General features: G+C 35.0%; 11 non-coding genes across 11 annotated transcripts; all 11 read right to left on the reverse strand.

Moving 5' to 3' along the window:
- Window positions 1-1,620: 1,620 nt before the first annotated feature.
- Window positions 1,621-1,694, reverse strand: TRNAT-UGU (transfer RNA threonine (anticodon UGU)). Its single transcript has one exon. It is a non-coding gene; the product is annotated as a tRNA-Thr (tRNA).
- Window positions 1,695-2,791: 1,097 nt separating this feature from the next.
- TRNAT-UGU (transfer RNA threonine (anticodon UGU)) lies at window positions 2,792-2,865 on the reverse strand. The gene has a single exon. It is a non-coding gene; the product is annotated as a tRNA-Thr (tRNA).
- Window positions 2,866-3,777: 912 nt separating this feature from the next.
- TRNAT-UGU (transfer RNA threonine (anticodon UGU)) lies at window positions 3,778-3,851 on the reverse strand. Its single transcript has one exon. It is a non-coding gene; the product is annotated as a tRNA-Thr (tRNA).
- A 911-nt stretch (window positions 3,852-4,762) lies between these two features.
- TRNAT-UGU (transfer RNA threonine (anticodon UGU)) lies at window positions 4,763-4,836 on the reverse strand. Its single transcript has one exon. It is a non-coding gene; the product is annotated as a tRNA-Thr (tRNA).
- A 913-nt stretch (window positions 4,837-5,749) lies between these two features.
- Window positions 5,750-5,823, reverse strand: TRNAT-UGU (transfer RNA threonine (anticodon UGU)). Its single transcript has one exon. It is a non-coding gene; the product is annotated as a tRNA-Thr (tRNA).
- Window positions 5,824-6,734: 911 nt separating this feature from the next.
- On the reverse strand, window positions 6,735-6,808 carry TRNAT-UGU (transfer RNA threonine (anticodon UGU)). The gene has a single exon. It is a non-coding gene; the product is annotated as a tRNA-Thr (tRNA).
- Window positions 6,809-8,341: 1,533 nt separating this feature from the next.
- Window positions 8,342-8,415, reverse strand: TRNAT-UGU (transfer RNA threonine (anticodon UGU)). The gene has a single exon. It is a non-coding gene; the product is annotated as a tRNA-Thr (tRNA).
- A 912-nt stretch (window positions 8,416-9,327) lies between these two features.
- Window positions 9,328-9,401, reverse strand: TRNAT-UGU (transfer RNA threonine (anticodon UGU)). Its single transcript has one exon. It is a non-coding gene; the product is annotated as a tRNA-Thr (tRNA).
- Window positions 9,402-10,313: 912 nt separating this feature from the next.
- TRNAT-UGU (transfer RNA threonine (anticodon UGU)) lies at window positions 10,314-10,387 on the reverse strand. Its single transcript has one exon. It is a non-coding gene; the product is annotated as a tRNA-Thr (tRNA).
- A 1,097-nt stretch (window positions 10,388-11,484) lies between these two features.
- TRNAT-UGU (transfer RNA threonine (anticodon UGU)) lies at window positions 11,485-11,558 on the reverse strand. Its single transcript has one exon. It is a non-coding gene; the product is annotated as a tRNA-Thr (tRNA).
- A 4,294-nt stretch (window positions 11,559-15,852) lies between these two features.
- TRNAK-UUU (transfer RNA lysine (anticodon UUU)) lies at window positions 15,853-15,926 on the reverse strand. The gene has a single exon. It is a non-coding gene; the product is annotated as a tRNA-Lys (tRNA).
- Window positions 15,927-17,998: the final 2,072 nt, after the last annotated feature.

Below are 17,998 nucleotides of genomic sequence, written 5' to 3' on the forward strand. Positions count from 1 at the left end.
GAAAGTTTTTTTCTCTCAATTACACTTTATTAGTGCTTTGGGAAAGACATGTTTGATGTCAAACAGAAGTGAAAGTCTTCTTTTTCGGCTAACAGCCCCAAACTGACATGAAGAAAGGAAAGCACTGCTGACGTTCGAAATCAAGATTTTCTGTTTACTAAACAGGCTCTTTGACCAACTTGTCTACATCACAAAAAGATGTGATATATTGTAAAGACTGCTTAGAGAGTCAGGTGCGGAAAGTGGAGGAATTTCAAAATAAAATCCATTGGTTAAGTTGTCAAGCTTGAAGCAATCTTACTTCCTTTTCAGCATTTAGATGAGATTATGAGATTCTTAATCTCACAATTGCACTATCAGTAGGGCTGGAACAATGGCAAATTTGAGTTTGCACACAGGTAAAACACCTGCTTTAAGATAGGAAGCTTATTCTTGAGAAGACAAAAACAAGGTACTGCTGAGAGTTGAACTCAGGATCTCCTGTTTACAAGACAGGTGTTTTAACCAACTAAGCCACAGCACCACATGTTCCATAGGTGAATATTTATTATTCTGCTTTTTTCGAAAACTGCTATGAAAATTTGTAGCATCTAATGTGTAATTCCACTGGTTTTAATTTGTAATGCTTGAGCCCATCCTATATTCTCTAAAGAAAGTTATTTCATCTGATTCCTTTTAGAGCATTTCAAAAGCAAAATTTTTTTTTTTACTCAAATTCCACTGGTTTTAATTTGTAATGCTTGAAGCCATCCTATATTCTCTAAAGAAACTTATTTCATCTAATTCCTTTTAGAGCATTTCAAAAGCAGAAAGTTTTTTTTCTCTCAATTACACTTTATTAGTGCTTTGGGAAAGACATGTTTGATGTCAAACAAAAGTGAAAGTCCTCTTTTTCGGCTAACAGCCCCAAACTGACATGAAGAAAGGAAAGCACTGCTGACATTCGAAATCAAGATTTTCTGTTTACTAAACAGGCTCTTTGACCAACTTGTCTACATCACAAAAAGATGTGATATATTGGAAAGACTGCTTAGAGAGTCAGGTGCGGAAAGTGGAGGCATTTCAAAATAAAATCCATTGGTTAAGTTGTCAAGCTTGAAGCAATCTTACTTCCTTTTCAGCATTTAGATGAGATTCTTAATCTCACAATTGCACTATCAGTAGGGCTGGAACAATGGCAAATTTGAGTTTGCACACAGGTAAAACACACCTGCTTTAAGATAGGAAGCTTATTCTTGAGAAGATGTAGCATCTTGGTTAAGTTGGTTAAGTTGTCAAGCTTGAAGCAATCTTACTTCCTTTTCAGCATTTAGATGAGATTCTTAATCTCACAATTGCACTATCAGTAGGGCTGGAACAATGGCAAATTTGAGTTTGCACACAGGTAAAACACACCTGCTTTAAGATAGGAAGCTTATTCTTGAGAAGATGTAGCATCTTGGTTAAGTTGGTTAAGTTGTCAAGCTTGAAGCAATCTTACTTCCTTTTCAGCATTTAGATGAGATTCTTAATCTCACAATTGCACTATCAGTAGGGCTGGAACAATGGCAAATTTGAATTTGCACACAGGTAAAAGACCTGCTTTAAGATAGGAAGCTTATTCTTGAGAAGATGAAAACAAGGTACTGCTGAGAGTTGAACTCAGGATCTCCTGTTTACAAGACAGGCACTTTAACCAACTAAGCCACAGCACCCCAATTTTCATGTGTGAATATTTATTATTCTGCTTTTTCTGAAAACTGCTATGAAAATTTGTAGCATCTAATGTGTAATTCCACTGGTTTTAATTTGTAATGCTTGAGCCCATCCTATATTCTCTAAAGAAAGTTATTTCATCTGATTCCTTTTAGAGCATTTCAAAAGCAAAATTTTTTTTTTTACTCAAATTCCACTGGTTTTAATTTGTAATGCTTGAAGCCATCCTATATTCTCTAAAGAAACTTATTTCATCTAATTCCTTTTAGAGCATTTCAAAAGCAGAAAGTTTTTTTTCTCTCAATTACACTTTATTAGTGCTTTGGGAAAGACATGTTTGATGTCAAACAAAAGTGAAAGTCCTCTTTTTCGGCTAACAGCCCCAAACTGACATGAAGAAAGGAAAGCACTGCTGACATTCGAAATCAAGATTTTCTGTTTACTAAACAGGCTCTTTGACCAACTTGTCTACATCACAAAAAGATGTGATATATTGGAAAGACTGCTTAGAGAGTCAGGTGCGGAAAGTGGAGGCATTTCAAAATAAAATCCATTGGTTAAGTTGTCAAGCTTGAAGCAATCTTACTTCCTTTTCAGCATTTAGATGAGATTCTTAATCTCACAATTGCACTATCAGTAGGGCTGGAACAATGGCAAATTTGAGTTTGCACACAGGTAAAACACACCTGCTTTAAGATAGGAAGCTTATTCTTGAGAAGATGTAGCATCTTGGTTAAGTTGGTTAAGTTGTCAAGCTTGAAGCAATCTTACTTCCTTTTCAGCATTTAGATGAGATTCTTAATCTCACAATTGCACTATCAGTAGGGCTGGAACAATGGCAAATTTGAGTTTGCACACAGGTAAAACACACCTGCTTTAAGATAGGAAGCTTATTCTTGAGAAGATGTAGCATCTTGGTTAAGTTGGTTAAGTTGTCAAGCTTGAAGCAATCTTACTTCCTTTTCAGCATTTAGATGAGATTCTTAATCTCACAATTGCACTATCAGTAGGGCTGGAACAATGGCAAATTTGAATTTGCACACAGGTAAAAGACCTGCTTTAAGATAGGAAGCTTATTCTTGAGAAGATGAAAACAAGGTACTGCTGAGAGTTGAACTCAGGCTCTCCTGTTTACAAGACAGGCACTTTAACCAACTAAGCCACAGCACCCCAATTTTCATGTGTGAATATTTATTATTCTGCTTTTTCTGAAAACTGCTATTAAAATTTGTAGCATCTAATGTGTAATTCCACTGGTTTTAATTTGTAATGCTTGAGCCCATCCTATATTCTCTAAAGAAAGTTATTTCATCTGATTCCTTTTAGAGCATTTCAAAAGCAAAATTTTTTTTTTTACTCAAATTCCACTGGTTTTAATTTGTAATGCTTGAAGCCATCCTATATTCTCTAAAGAAACTTATTTCATCTAATTCCTTTTAGAGCATTTCAAAAGCAGAAAGTTTTTTTTCTCTCAATTACACTTTATTAGTGCTTTGGGAAAGACATGTTTGATGTCAAACAAAAGTGAAAGTCCTCTTTTTCGGCTAACAGCCCCAAACTGACATGAAGAAAGGAAAGCACTGCTGACATTCGAAATCAAGATTTTCTGTTTACTAAACAGGCTCTTTGACCAACTTGTCTACATCACAAAAAGATGTGATATATTGGAAAGACTGCTTAGAGAGTCAGGTGCGGAAAGTGGAGGCATTTCAAAATAAAATCCATTGGTTAAGTTGTCAAGCTTGAAGCAATCTTACTTCCTTTTCAGCATTTAGATGAGATTCTTAATCTCACAATTGCACTATCAGTAGGGCTGGAACAATGGCAAATTTGAGTTTGCACACAGGTAAAACACACCTGCTTTAAGATAGGAAGCTTATTCTTGAGAAGATGTAGCATCTTGGTTAAGTTGGTTAAGTTGTCAAGCTTGAAGCAATCTTACTTCCTTTTCAGCATTTAGATGAGATTCTTAATCTCACAATTGCACTATCAGTAGGGCTGGAACAATGGCAAATTTGAATTTGCACACAGGTAAAAGACCTGCTTTAAGATAGGAAGCTTATTCTTGAGAAGATGAAAACAAGGTACTGCTGAGAGTTGAACTCAGGATCTCCTGTTTACAAGACAGGCACTTTAACCAACTAAGCCACAGCACCCCAATTTTCATGTGTGAATATTTATTATTCTGCTTTTTCTGAAAACTGCTATGAAAATTTGTAGCATCTAATGTGTAATTCCACTGGTTTTAATTTGTAATGCTTGAGCCCATCCTATATTCTCTAAAGAAAGTTATTTCATCTGATTCCTTTTAGAGCATTTCAAAAGCAAAATTTTTTTTTTTACTCAAATTCCACTGGTTTTAATTTGTAATGCTTGAAGCCATCCTATATTCTCTAAAGAAACTTATTTCATCTAATTCCTTTTAGAGCATTTCAAAAGCAGAAAGTTTTTTTCTCTCAATTACACTTTATTAGTGCTTTGGGAAAGACATGTTTGATGTCAAACAAAAGTGAAAGTCCTCTTTTTCGGCTAACAGCCCCAAACTGACATGAAGAAAGGAAAGCACTGCTGACATTCGAAATCAAGATTTTCTGTTTACTAAACAGGCTCTTTGACCAACTTGTCTACATCACAAAAAGATGTGATATATTGGAAAGACTGCTTAGAGAGTCAGGTGCGGAAAGTGGAGGCATTTCAAAATAAAATCCATTGGTTAAGTTGTCAAGCTTGAAGCAATCTTACTTCCTTTTCAGCATTTAGATGAGATTCTTAATCTCACAATTGCACTATCAGTAGGGCTGGAACAATGGCAAATTTGAGTTTGCACACAGGTAAAACACACCTGCTTTAAGATAGGAAGCTTATTCTTGAGAAGATGTAGCATCTTGGTTAAGTTGGTTAAGTTGTCAAGCTTGAAGCAATCTTACTTCCTTTTCAGCATTTAGATGAGATTCTTAATCTCACAATTGCACTATCAGTAGGGCTGGAACAATGGCAAATTTGAATTTGCACACAGGTAAAAGACCTGCTTTAAGATAGGAAGCTTATTCTTGAGAAGATGAAAACAAGGTACTGCTGAGAGTTGAACTCAGGATCTCCTGTTTACAAGACAGGCACTTTAACCAACTAAGCCACAGCACCCCAATTTTCATGTGTGAATATTTATTATTCTGCTTTTTCTGAAAACTGCTATGAAAATTTGTAGCATCTAATGTGTAATTCCACTGGTTTTAATTTCTAATGCTTGAGCCCATCCTATATTCTCTAAAGAAAGTTATTTTATCTGATTCCTTTTAGAGCATTTCAAAAGCAAAATTTTTTTTTTTACTCAAATTCCACTGGTTTTAATTTGTAATGCTTGAAGCCATCCTATATTCTCTAAAGAAACTTATTTCATCTAATTCCTTTTAGAGCATTTCAAAAGCAGAAAGTTTTTGTTTCTCTCAATTACACTTTATTAGTGCTTTGGGAAAGACATGTTTGATGTCAAACAAAAGTGAAAGTCCTCTTTTTCGGCTAACAGCCCCAAACTGACATGAAGAAAGGAAAGCACTGCTGACATTCGAAATCAAGATTTTCTGTTTACTAAACAGGCTCTTTGACCAACTTGTCTACATCACAAAAAGATGTGATATATTGGAAAGACTGCTTAGAGAGTCAGGTGCGGAAAGTGGAGGCATTTCAAAATAAAATCCATTGGTTAAGTTGTCAAGCTTGAAGCAATCTTACTTCCTTTTCAGCATTTAGATGAGATTCTTAATCTCACAATTGCACTATCAGTAGGGCTGGAACAATGGCAAATTTGAGTTTGCACACAGGTAAAACACACCTGCTTTAAGATAGGAAGCTTATTCTTGAGAAGATGTAGCATCTTGGTTAAGTTGGTTAAGTTGTCAAGCTTGAAGCAATCTTACTTCCTTTTCAGCATTTAGATGAGATTCTTAATCTCACAATTGCACTATCAGTAGGGCTGGAACAATGGCAAATTTGAATTTGCACACAGGTAAAAGACCTGCTTTAAGATAGGAAGCTTATTCTTGAGAAGATGAAAACAAGGTACTGCTGAGAGTTGAACTCAGGATCTCCTGTTTACAAGACAGGCACTTTAACCAACTAAGCCACAGCACCCCAATTTTCATGTGTGAATATTTATTATTCTGCTTTTTCTGAAAACTGCTATGAAAATTTGTAGCATCTAATGTGTAATTCCACTGGTTTTAATTTGTAATGCTTGAGCCCATCCTATATTCTCTAAAGAAAGTTATTTCATCTGATTCCTTTTAGAGCATTTCAAAAGCAAAATTTTTTTTTTTACTCAAATTCCACTGGTTTTAATTTGTAATGCTTGAAGCCATCCTATATTCTCTAAAGAAACTTATTTCATCTAATTCCTTTTAGAGCATATCAAAAGCAGAAAGTTTTTTTCTCTCAATTACACTTTATTAGTGCTTTGGGAAAGACATGTTTGATGTCAAACAAAAGTGAAAGTCCTCTTTTTCGGCTAACAGCCCCAAACTGACATGAAGAAAGGAAAGCACTGCTGACATTCGAAATCAAGATTTTCTGTTTACTAAACAGGCTCTTTGACCAACTTGTCTACATCACAAAAAGATGTGATATATTGGAAAGACTGCTTAGAGAGTCAGGTGCGGAAAGTGGAGGCATTTCAAAATAAAATCCATTGGTTAAGTTGTCAAGCTTGAAGCAATCTTACTTCCTTTTCAGCATTTAGATGAGATTCTTAATCTCACAATTGCACTATCAGTAGGGCTGGAACAATGGCAAATTAGAGTTTGCACACAGGTAAAACACACCTGCTTTAAGATAGGAAGCTTGTTCTTGAGAAGATGTAGCATCTTGGTTAAGTTGGTTAAGTTGTCAAGCTTGAAGCAATCTTACTTCCTTTTCAGCATTTAGATGAGATTCTTAATCTCACAATTGCACTATCAGTAGGGCTGGAACAATGGCAAATTTGAATTTGCACACAGGTAAAAGACCTGCTTTAAGATAGGAAGCTTATTCTTGAGAAGATGAAAACAAGGTACTGCTGAGAGTTGAACTCAGGATCTCCTGTTTACAAGACAGGCACTTTAACCAACTAAGCCACAGCACCCCAATTTTCATGTGTGAATATTTATTATTCTGCTTTTTCTGAAAACTGCTATGAAAATTTGTAGCATCTAATGTGTAATTCCACTGGTTTTAATTTCTAATGCTTGAGCCCATCCTATATTCTCTAAAGAAAGTTATTTTATCTGATTCCTTTTAGAGCATTTCAAAAGCAAAATTTTTTTTTTTACTCAAATTCCACTGGTTTTAATTTGTAATGCTTGAAGCCATCCTATATTCTCTAAAGAAACTTATTTCATCTAATTCCTTTTAGAGCATTTCAAAAGCAGAAAGTTTTTTTTCTCTCAATTACACTTTATTAGTGCTTTGGGAAAGACATGTTTGATGTCAAACAAAAGTGAAAGTCCTCTTTTTCGGCTAACAGCCCCAAACTGACATGAAGAAAGGAAAGCACTGCTGACATTCGAAATCAAGATTTTCTGTTTACTAAACAGGCTCTTTGACCAACTTGTCTACATCACAAAAAGATGTGATATATTGGAAAGACTGCTTAGAGAGTCAGGTGCGGAAAGTGGAGGCATTTCAAAATAAAATCCATTGGTTAAGTTGTCAAGCTTGAAGCAATCTTACTTCCTTTTCAGCATTTAGATGAGATTCTTAATCTCACAATTGCACTATCAGTAGGGCTGGAACAATGGCAAATTTGAGTTTGCACACAGGTAAAACAACTGCTTTAAGATAGGATGCTTATTCTTGAGAAGACAAAAACAAGGTACTGCTGAGAGTTGAACTCAGGATCTCCTGTTTACAAGACAGGCGCTTTAACCAACTAAGCCACAGAACCACATGTTCTGTTGGTGAATATTTATTATTCTGCTTTTTCCGAAAACTGCTATGAAAATTTGTAGCATCTAATGTGTAATTCCACTGGTTTTAATTTGTAATGCTTGAGCCCATCCTATATTCTCTAAAGAAAGTTATTTCATCTGATTCCTTTTAGAGCATTTCAAAAGCAAAATTTTTTTTTACTCAAATTCCACTGGTTTTAATTTGTAATGCTTGAAGCCATCCTATATTCTCTAAAGAAACTTATTTCATCTAATTCCTTTTAGAGCATTTCAAAAGCAGAAAGTTTTTTTCTCTCAATTACACTTTATTAGTGCTTTGGGAAAGACATGTTTGATGTCAAACAGAAGTGAAAGTCTTCTTTTTCGGCTAACAGCCCCAAACTGACATGAAGAAAGGAAAGCACTGCTGACGTTCGAAATCAAGATTTTCTGTTTACTAAACAGGCTCTTTGACCAACTTGTCTACATCACAAAAAGATGTGATATATTGTAAAGACTGCTTAGAGAGTCAGGTGCGGAAAGTGGAGGAATTTCAAAATAAAATCCATTGGTTAAGTTGTCAAGCTTGAAGCAATCTTACTTCCTTTTCAGCATTTAGATGAGATTATGAGATTCTTAATCTCACAATTGCACTATCAGTAGGGCTGGAACAATGGCAAATTTGAGTTTGCACACAGGTAAAACACCTGCTTTAAGATAGGAAGCTTATTCTTGAGAAGACAAAAACAAGGTACTGCTGAGAGTTGAACTCAGGATCTCCTGTTTACAAGACAGGTGCTTTAACCAACTAAGCCACAGCACCACATGTTCCATAGGTGAATATTTATTATTCTGCTTTTTTCGAAAACTGCTATGAAAATTTGTAGCATCTAATGTGTAATTCCACTGGTTTTAATTTGTAATGCTTGAGCCCATCCTATATTCTCTAAAGAAAGTTATTTCATCTGATTCCTTTTAGAGCATTTCAAAAGCAAAATTTTTTTTTTTACTCAAATTCCACTGGTTTTAATTTGTAATGCTTGAAGCCATCCTATATTCTCTAAAGAAACTTATTTCATCTAATTCCTTTTAGAGCATTTCAAAAGCAGAAAGTTTTTTTTCTCTCAATTACACTTTATTAGTGCTTTGGGAAAGACATGTTTGATGTCAAACAAAAGTGAAAGTCCTCTTTTTCGGCTAACAGCCCCAAACTGACATGAAGAAAGGAAAGTACTGCTGACATTCGAAATCAAGATTTTCTGTTTACTAAACAGGCTCTTTGACCAACTTGTCTACATCACAAAAAGATGTGATATATTGGAAAGACTGCTTAGAGAGTCAGGTGCGGAAAGTGGAGGCATTTCAAAATAAAATCCATTGGTTAAGTTGTCAAGCTTGAAGCAATCTTACTTCCTTTTCAGCATTTAGATGAGATTCTTAATCTCACAATTGCACTATCAGTAGGGCTGGAACAATGGCAAATTTGAGTTTGCACACAGGTAAAACACACCTGCTTTAAGATAGGAAGCTTATTCTTGAGAAGATGTAGCATCTTGGTTAAGTTGGTTAAGTTGTCAAGCTTGAAGCAATCTTACTTCCTTTTCAGCATTTAGATGAGATTCTTAATCTCACAATTGCACTATCAGTAGGGCTGGAACAATGGCAAATTTGAATTTGCACACAGGTAAAAGACCTGCTTTAAGATAGGAAGCTTATTCTTGAGAAGATGAAAACAAGGTACTGCTGAGAGTTGAACTCAGGCTCTCCTGTTTACAAGACAGGCACTTTAACCAACTAAGCCACAGCACCCCAATTTTCATGTGTGAATATTTATTATTCTGCTTTTTCTGAAAACTGCTATGAAAATTTGTAGCATCTAATGTGTAATTCCACTGGTTTTAATTTGTAATGCTTGAGCCCATCCTATATTCTCTAAAGAAAGTTATTTCATCTGATTCCTTTTAGAGCATTTCAAAAGCAAAATTTTTTTTTTTACTCAAATTCCACTGGTTTTAATTTGTAATGCTTGAAGCCATCCTATATTCTCTAAAGAAACTTATTTCATCTAATTCCTTTTAGAGCATTTCAAAAGCAGAAAGTTTTTTTTCTCTCAATTACACTTTATTAGTGCTTTGGGAAAGACATGTTTGATGTCAAACAAAAGTGAAAGTCCTCTTTTTCGGCTAACAGCCCCAAACTGACATGAAGAAAGGAAAGCACTGCTGACATTCGAAATCAAGATTTTCTGTTTACTAAACAGGCTCTTTGACCAACTTGTCTACATCACAAAAAGATGTGATATATTGGAAAGACTGCTTAGAGAGTCAGGTGCGGAAAGTGGAGGCATTTCAAAATAAAATCCATTGGTTAAGTTGTCAAGCTTGAAGCAATCTTACTTCCTTTTCAGCATTTAGATGAGATTCTTAATCTCACAATTGCACTATCAGTAGGGCTGGAACAATGGCAAATTTGAGTTTGCACACAGGTAAAACACACCTGCTTTAAGATAGGAAGCTTATTCTTGAGAAGATGTAGCATCTTGGTTAAGTTGGTTAAGTTGTCAAGCTTGAAGCAATCTTACTTCCTTTTCAGCATTTAGATGAGATTCTTAATCTCACAATTGCACTATCAGTAGGGCTGGAACAATGGCAAATTTGAATTTGCACACAGGTAAAAGACCTGCTTTAAGATAGGAAGCTTATTCTTGAGAAGATGAAAACAAGGTACTGCTGAGAGTTGAACTCAGGATCTCCTGTTTACAAGACAGGCACTTTAACCAACTAAGCCACAGCACCACATGTTCCATAGGTGAATATTTATTATTCTGCTTTTTTCGAAAACTGCTATGAAAATTTGTAGCATCTAATGTGTAATTCCACTGGTTTTAATTTGTAATGCTTGAGCCCATCCTATATTCTCTAAAGAAAGTTATTTCATCTGATTCCTTTTAGAGCATTTCAAAAGCGAAATTTTTTTTTTTACTCAAATTCCACTGGTTTTAATTTGTAATGCTTGAAGCCATCCTATATTCTCTAAAGAAACTTATTTCATCTAATTCCTTTTAGAGCATTTCAAAAGCAGAAAGTTTTTTTTCTCTCAATTACACTTTATTAGTGCTTTGGGAAAGACATGTTTGATGTCAAACAAAAGTGAAAGTCCTCTTTTTCGGCTAACAGCCCCAAACTGACATGAAGAAAGGAAAGCACTGCTGACATTCGAAATCAAGATTTTCTGTTTACTAAACAGGCTCTTTGACCAACTTGTCTACATCACAAAAAGATGTGATATATTGGAAAGACTGCTTAGAGAGTCAGGTGCGGAAAGTGGAGGCATTTCAAAATAAAATCCATTGGTTAAGTTGTCAAGCTTGAAGCAATCTTACTTCCTTTTCAGCATTTAGATGAGATTCTTAATCTCACAATTGCACTATCAGTAGGGCTGGAACAATGGCAAATTTGAGTTTGCACACAGGTAAAACACACCTGCTTTAAGATAGGAAGCTTATTCTTGAGAAGATGTAGCATCTTGGTTAAGTTGGTTAAGTTGTCAAGCTTGAAGCAATCTTACTTCCTTTTCAGCATTTAGATGAGATTCTTAATCTCACAATTGCACTATCAGTAGGGCTGGAACAATGGCAAATTTGAGTTTGCACACAGGTAAAACACACCTGCTTTAAGATAGGAAGCTTATTCTTGAGAAGATGTAGCATCTTGGTTAAGTTGGTTAAGTTGTCAAGCTTGAAGCAATCTTACTTCCTTTTCAGCATTTAGATGAGATTCTTAATCTCACAATTGCACTATCAGTAGGGCTGGAACAATGGCAAATTTGAATTTGCACACAGGTAAAAGACCTGCTTTAAGATAGGAAGCTTATTCTTGAGAAGATGAAAACAAGGTACTGCTGAGAGTTGAACTCAGGCTCTCCTGTTTACAAGACAGGCACTTTAACCAACTAAGCCACAGCACCCCAATTTTCATGTGTGAATATTTATTATTCTGCTTTTTCTGAAAACTGCTATGAAAATTTGTAGCATCTAATGTGTAATTCCACTGGTTTTAATTTGTAATGCTTGAGCCCATCCTATATTCTCTAAAGAAAGTTATTTCATCTGATTCCTTTTAGAGCATTTCAAAAGCAAAATTTTTTTTTTTACTCAAATTCCACTGGTTTTAATTTGTAATGCTTGAAGCCATCCTATATTCTCTAAAGAAACTTATTTCATCTAATTCCTTTTAGAGCATTTCAAAAGCAGAAAGTTTTTTTTCTCTCAATTACACTTTATTAGTGCTTTGGGAAAGACATGTTTGATGTCAAACAAAAGTGAAAGTCCTCTTTTTCGGCTAACAGCCCCAAACTGACATGAAGAAAGGAAAGCACTGCTGACATTCGAAATCAAGATTTTCTGTTTACTAAACAGGCTCTTTGACCAACTTGTCTACATCACAAAAAGATGTGATATATTGGAAAGACTGCTTAGAGAGTCAGGTGCGGAAAGTGGAGGCATTTCAAAATAAAATCCATTGGTTAAGTTGTCAAGCTTGAAGCAATCTTACTTCCTTTTCAGCATTTAGATGAGATTCTTAATCTCACAATTGCACTATCAGTAGGGCTGGAACAATGGCAAATTTGAGTTTGCACACAGGTAAAACACACCTGCTTTAAGATAGGAAGCTTATTCTTGAGAAGATGTAGCATCTTGGTTAAGTTGGTTAAGTTGTCAAGCTTGAAGCAATCTTACTTCCTTTTCAGCATTTAGATGAGATTCTTAATCTCACAATTGCACTATCAGTAGGGCTGGAACAATGGCAAATTTGAATTTGCACACAGGTAAAAGACCTGCTTTAAGATAGGAAGCTTATTCTTGAGAAGATGAAAACAAGGTACTGCTGAGAGTTGAACTCAGGATCTCCTGTTTACAAGACAGGCACTTTAACCAACTAAGCCACAGCATCCCAATTTTCATGTGTGAATATTTATTATTCTGCTTTTTCTGAAAACTGCTATGAAAATTTGTAGCATCTAATGTGTAATTCCACTGGTTTTAATTTGTAATGCTTGAGCCCATCCTATATTCTCTAAAGAAAGTTATTTCATCTGATTCCTTTTAGAGCATTTCAAAAGCAAAATTTTTTTTTTACTCAAATTCCACTGGTTTTAATTTGTAATGCTTGAAGCCATCCTATATTCTCTAAAGAAACTTATTTCATCTAATTCCTTTTAGAGCATTTCAAAAGCAGAAAGTTTTTTTCTCTCAAATACACTTTATTAGTGCTTTGGGAAAGACATGTTTGATGTCAAACAGAAGTGAAAGTCTTCTTTTTCGGCTAACAGCCCCAAACTGACATGAAGAAAGGAAAGCACTGCTGACATTCGAAATCAAGATTTTCTGTTTACTAAACAGGCTCTTTGACCAACTTGTCTACATCACAAAAAGATGTGATATATTGGAAAGACTGCTTAGAGAGTCAGGTGCGGAAAGTGGAGGCATTTCAAAATAAAATCCATTGGTTAAGTTGTCAAGCTTGAAGCAATCTTACTTCCTTTTCAGCATTTAGATGAGATTCTTAATCTCACAATTGCACTATCAGTAGGGCTGGAACAATGGCAAATTTGAGTTTGCACACAGGTAAAACACACCTGCTTTAAGATAGGAAGCTTATTCTTGAGAAGATGTAGCATCTTGGTTAAGTTGGTTAAGTTGTCAAGCTTGAAGCAATCTTACTTCCTTTTCAGCATTTAGATGAGATTCTTAATCTCACAATTGCACTATCAGTAGGGCTGGAACAATGGCAAATTTGAATTTGCACACAGGTAAAAGACATGCTTTAAGATAGGAAGCTTATTCTTGAGAAGATGAAAACAAGGTACTGCTGAGAGTTGAACTCAGGATCTCCAGTTTACAAGACAGGCGCTTTAACCAACTAAGCCACAGCACCACATGTTCCATAGGTGAATATTTATTATTCTGCTTTTTCCGAAAACTGCTATGAAAATTTGTAGCATCTAATGTGTAATTCCACTGGTTTTAATTTGTAATGCTTGAGCCCATCCTATATTCTCTAAAGAAAGTTATTTCATCTGATTCCTTTTAGAGCATTTCAAAAGCAAAATTTTTTTTTTACTCAAATTCCACTGGTTTTAATTTGTAATGCTTGAAGCCATCCTATATTCTCTAAAGAAACTTATTTCATCTAATTCCTTTTAGAGCATTTCAAAAGCAGAAAGTTTTTTTCTCTCAAATACACTTTATTAGTGCTTTGGGAAAGACATGTTTGATGTCAAACAGAAGTGAAAGTCTTCTTTTTCGGCTAACAGCCCCAAACTGACATGAAGAAAGGAAAGCACTGCTGACATTCGAAATCAAGATTTTCTGTTTACTAAACAGGCTCTTTGACCAACTTGTCTACATCACAAAAAGATGTGATATATTGGAAAGACTGCTTAGAGAGTCAGGTGCGGAAAGTGGAGGAATTTCAAAATAAAATCCATTGGTTAAGTTGTCAAGCTTGAAGCAATCTTACTTCCTTTTCAGCATTTAGATGAGATTCTTAATCTCACAATTGCACTATCAGTAGGGCTGGAACAATGGCAAATTTGAATTTGCACACAGGTAAAAGACCTGCTTTAAGATAGTAAGCTTATTCTTGAGAAGATGAAAAAAAGGTACTGCTGAGAGTTGAACTCAGGATCTCCTGTTTACAAGTCAGGCACTTTAACCAACTAAGCCACAGAACCACATGTTCTGTTGGTGAATATTTATTATTCTGCTTTTTCCGAAAACTGCTATGAAAATTTGTAGCATCTAATGTGTAATTCCACTGGTTTTAATTTGTAATGCTTGAGCCCATCCTATATTCTCTAAAGAAAGTTATTTCATCTGATTCCTTTTAGAGCATTTCAAAAGCAAAATTTTTTTTTTTACTCAAATTCCACTGGTTTTAATTTGTAATGCTTGAAGCCATCCTATATTCTCTAAAGAAACTTATTTCATCTAATTCCTTTTAGAGCATTTCAAAAGCAGAAAGTTTTTTTCTCTCAATTACACTTTATTAGTGCTTTGGGAAAGACATGTTTGATGTCAAACAGAAGTGAAAGTCTTCTTTTTCGGCTAACAGCCCCAAACTGACATGAAGAAAGGAAAGCACTGCTGACATTCAAAATCAAGATTTTCTGTTTACTAAACAGGCTCTTTGACCAACTTGTCTACATCACAAAAAGATGTGATATATTGGAAAGACTGCTTAGAGAGTCAGGTGCGGAAAGTGGAGGAATTTCAAAATAAAATCCATTGGTTAAGTTGTCAAGCTTGAAGCAATCTTACTTCCTTTTCAGCATTTAGATGAGATTCTTAATCTCACAATTGCACTATCAGTAGGGCTGGAACAATGGCAAATTTGAATTTGCACACAGGTAAAAGACATGCTTTAAGATAGGAAGCTTATTCTTGAGAAGATGAAAACAAGGTACTGCTGAGAGTTGAACTCAGGATCTCCAGTTTACAAGACAGGCGCTTTAACCAACTAAGCCACAGCACCACATGTTCCATAGGTGAATATTTATTATTCTGCTGTTTCCAAAAACTGCTATGAAAATTTGTAGCATCTAATGTGTAATTCCACTGGTTTTAATTTGTAATGCTTGAGCCCATCCTATATTCTCTAAAGAAAGTTATTTCATCTGATTCCTTTTAGAGCATTTCAAAAGCAAAATTTTTTTTTTACTCAAATTCCACTGGTTTTAATTTGTAATGCTTGAAGCCATCCTATATTCTCTAAAGAAACTTATTTCATCTAATTCCTTTTAGAGCATTTCAAAAGCAGAAAGTTTTTTTCTCTCAAATACACTTTATTAGTGCTTTGGGAAAGACATGTTTGATGTCAAACAGAAGTGAAAGTCTTCTTTTTTGGCTAACAGCCCCAAACTGACATGAAGAAAGGAAAGCACTGCTGACATTCGAAATCAAGATTTTCTGTTTACTAAACAGGCTCTTTGACCAACTTGTCTACATCACAAAAAGATGTGATATATTGGAAAGACTGCTTAGAGAGTCAGGTGCGGAAAGTGGAGGAATTTCAAAATAAAATCCATTGGTTAAGTTGTCAAGCTTGAAGCAATCTTACTTCCTTTTCAGCATTTAGATGAGATTCTTAATCTCACAATTGCACTATCAGTAGGGCTGGAACAATGGCAAATTTGAATTTGCACACAGGTAAAAGACCTGCTTTAAGATAGTAAGCTTATTCTTGAGAAGATGAAAAAAAGGTACAGCTGAGAGTTGAACTCAGGATCTCCTGTTTAAAAGACAGGCACTTTAACCAACTAAGCCACAGAACCACATGTTCTGTTGGTGAATATTTATTATTCTGCTTTTTCCGAAAACTGCTATGAAAATTTGTAGCATCTAATGTGTAATTCCACTGGTTTTAATTTGTAATGCTTGAGCCCATCCTATATTCTCTAAAGAAAGTTATTTCATCTGATTCCTTTTAGAGCATTTCAAAAGCAAAATTTTTTTTTTTACTCAAATTCCACTGGTTTTAATTTGTAATGCTTGAAGCCATCCTATATTCTCTAAAGAAACTTATTTCATCTAATTCCTTTTAGAGCATTTCAAAAGCAGAAAGTTTTTTTCTCTCAATTACACTTTATTAGTGCTTTGGGAAAGACATGTTTGATGTCAAACAGAAGTGAAAGTCTTCTTTTTCGGCTAACAGCCCCAAACTGACATGAAGAAAGGAAAGCACTGCTGACATTCAAAATCAAGATTTTCTGTTTACTAAACAGGCTCTTTGACCAACTTGTCTACATCACAAAAAGATGTGATATATTGGAAAGACTGCTTAGAGAGTCAGGTGCGGAAAGTGGAGGAATTTCAAAATAAAATCCATTGGTTAAGTTGTCAAGCTTGAAGCAATCTTACTTCCTTTTCAGCATTTAGATGAGATTCTTAATCTCACAATTGCACTATCAGTAGGGCTGGAACAATGGCAAATTTGAATTTGCACACAGGTAAAAGACATGCTTTAAGATAGGAAGCTTATTCTTGAGAAGATGAAAACAAGGTACTGCTGAGAGTTGAACTCAGGATCTCCTGTTTACAAGACAGGCACTTTAACCAACTAAGCCACAGCATCCCAATTTTCATGTGTGAATATTTATTATTCTGCTTTTTCTGAAAACTGCTATGAAAATTTGTAGCATCTAATGTGTAATTCCACTGGTTTTAATTTGTAATGCTTGAGCCCATCCTATATTCTCTAAAGAAAGTTATTTCATCTGATTCCTTTTAGAGCATTTCAAAAGCAAAATTTTTTTTTTTACTCAAATTCCACTGGTTTTAATTTGTAATGCTTGAAGCCATCCTATATTCTCTAAAGAAACTTATTTCATCTAATTCCTTTTAGAGCATTTCAAAAGCAGAAAGTTTTTTTTCTCTCAATTACACTTTATTAGTGCTTTGGGAAAGACATGTTTGATGTCAAACAAAAGTGAAAGTCCTCTTTTTCGGCTAACAGCCCCAAACTGACATGAAGAAAGGAAAGCACTGCTGACATTCGAAATCAAGATTTTCTGTTTACTAAACAGGCTCTTTGACCAACTTGTCTACATCACAAAAAGATGTGATATATTGGAAAGACTGCTTAGAGAGTCAGGTGCGGAAAGTGGAGGCATTTCAAAATAAAATCCATTGGTTAAGTTGTCAAGCTTGAAGCAATCTTACTTCCTTTTCAGCATTTAGATGAGATTCTTAATCTCACAATTGCACTATCAGTAGGGCTGGAACAATGGCAAATTTGAATTTGCACACAGGTAAAAGACATGCTTTAAGATAGGAAGCTTATTCTTGAGAAGATGAAAACAAGGTACTGCTGAGAGTTGAACTCAGGATCTCCTGTTTACAAGACAGGCACTTTAACCAACTAAGCCACAGCATCCCAATTTTCATGTGTGAATATTTATTATTCTGCTTTTTCTGAAAACTGCTATGAAAATTTGTAGCATCTAATGTGTAATTCCACTGGTTTTAATTTGTAATGCTTGAGCCCATCCTATATTCTCTAAAGAAAGTTATTTCATCTGATTCCTTTTAGAGCATTTCAAAAGCAAAATTTTTTTTTTTACTCAAATTCCACTGGTTTTAATTTGTAATGCTTGAAGCCATCCTATATTCTCTAAAGAAACTTATTTCATCTAATTCCTTTTAGAGCATTTCAAAAGCAGAAAGTTTTTTTTCTCTCAATTACACTTTATTAGTGCTTTGGGAAAGACATGTTTGATGTCAAACAAAAGTGAAAGTCCTCTTTTTCGGCTAACAGCCCCAAACTGACATGAAGAAAGGAAAGCACTGCTGACATTCGAAATCAAGATTTTCTGTTTACTAAACAGGCTCTTTGACCAACTTGTCT

The sequence above is a fragment of the Dendrobates tinctorius genome, unplaced genomic scaffold, assembly GCF_039654945.1.
Source record: "Dendrobates tinctorius isolate UK_male_01 unplaced genomic scaffold, ASM3965494v1 ptg000254l, whole genome shotgun sequence".
Taxonomy (NCBI): Eukaryota; Metazoa; Chordata; class Amphibia; order Anura; family Dendrobatidae; genus Dendrobates; species Dendrobates tinctorius.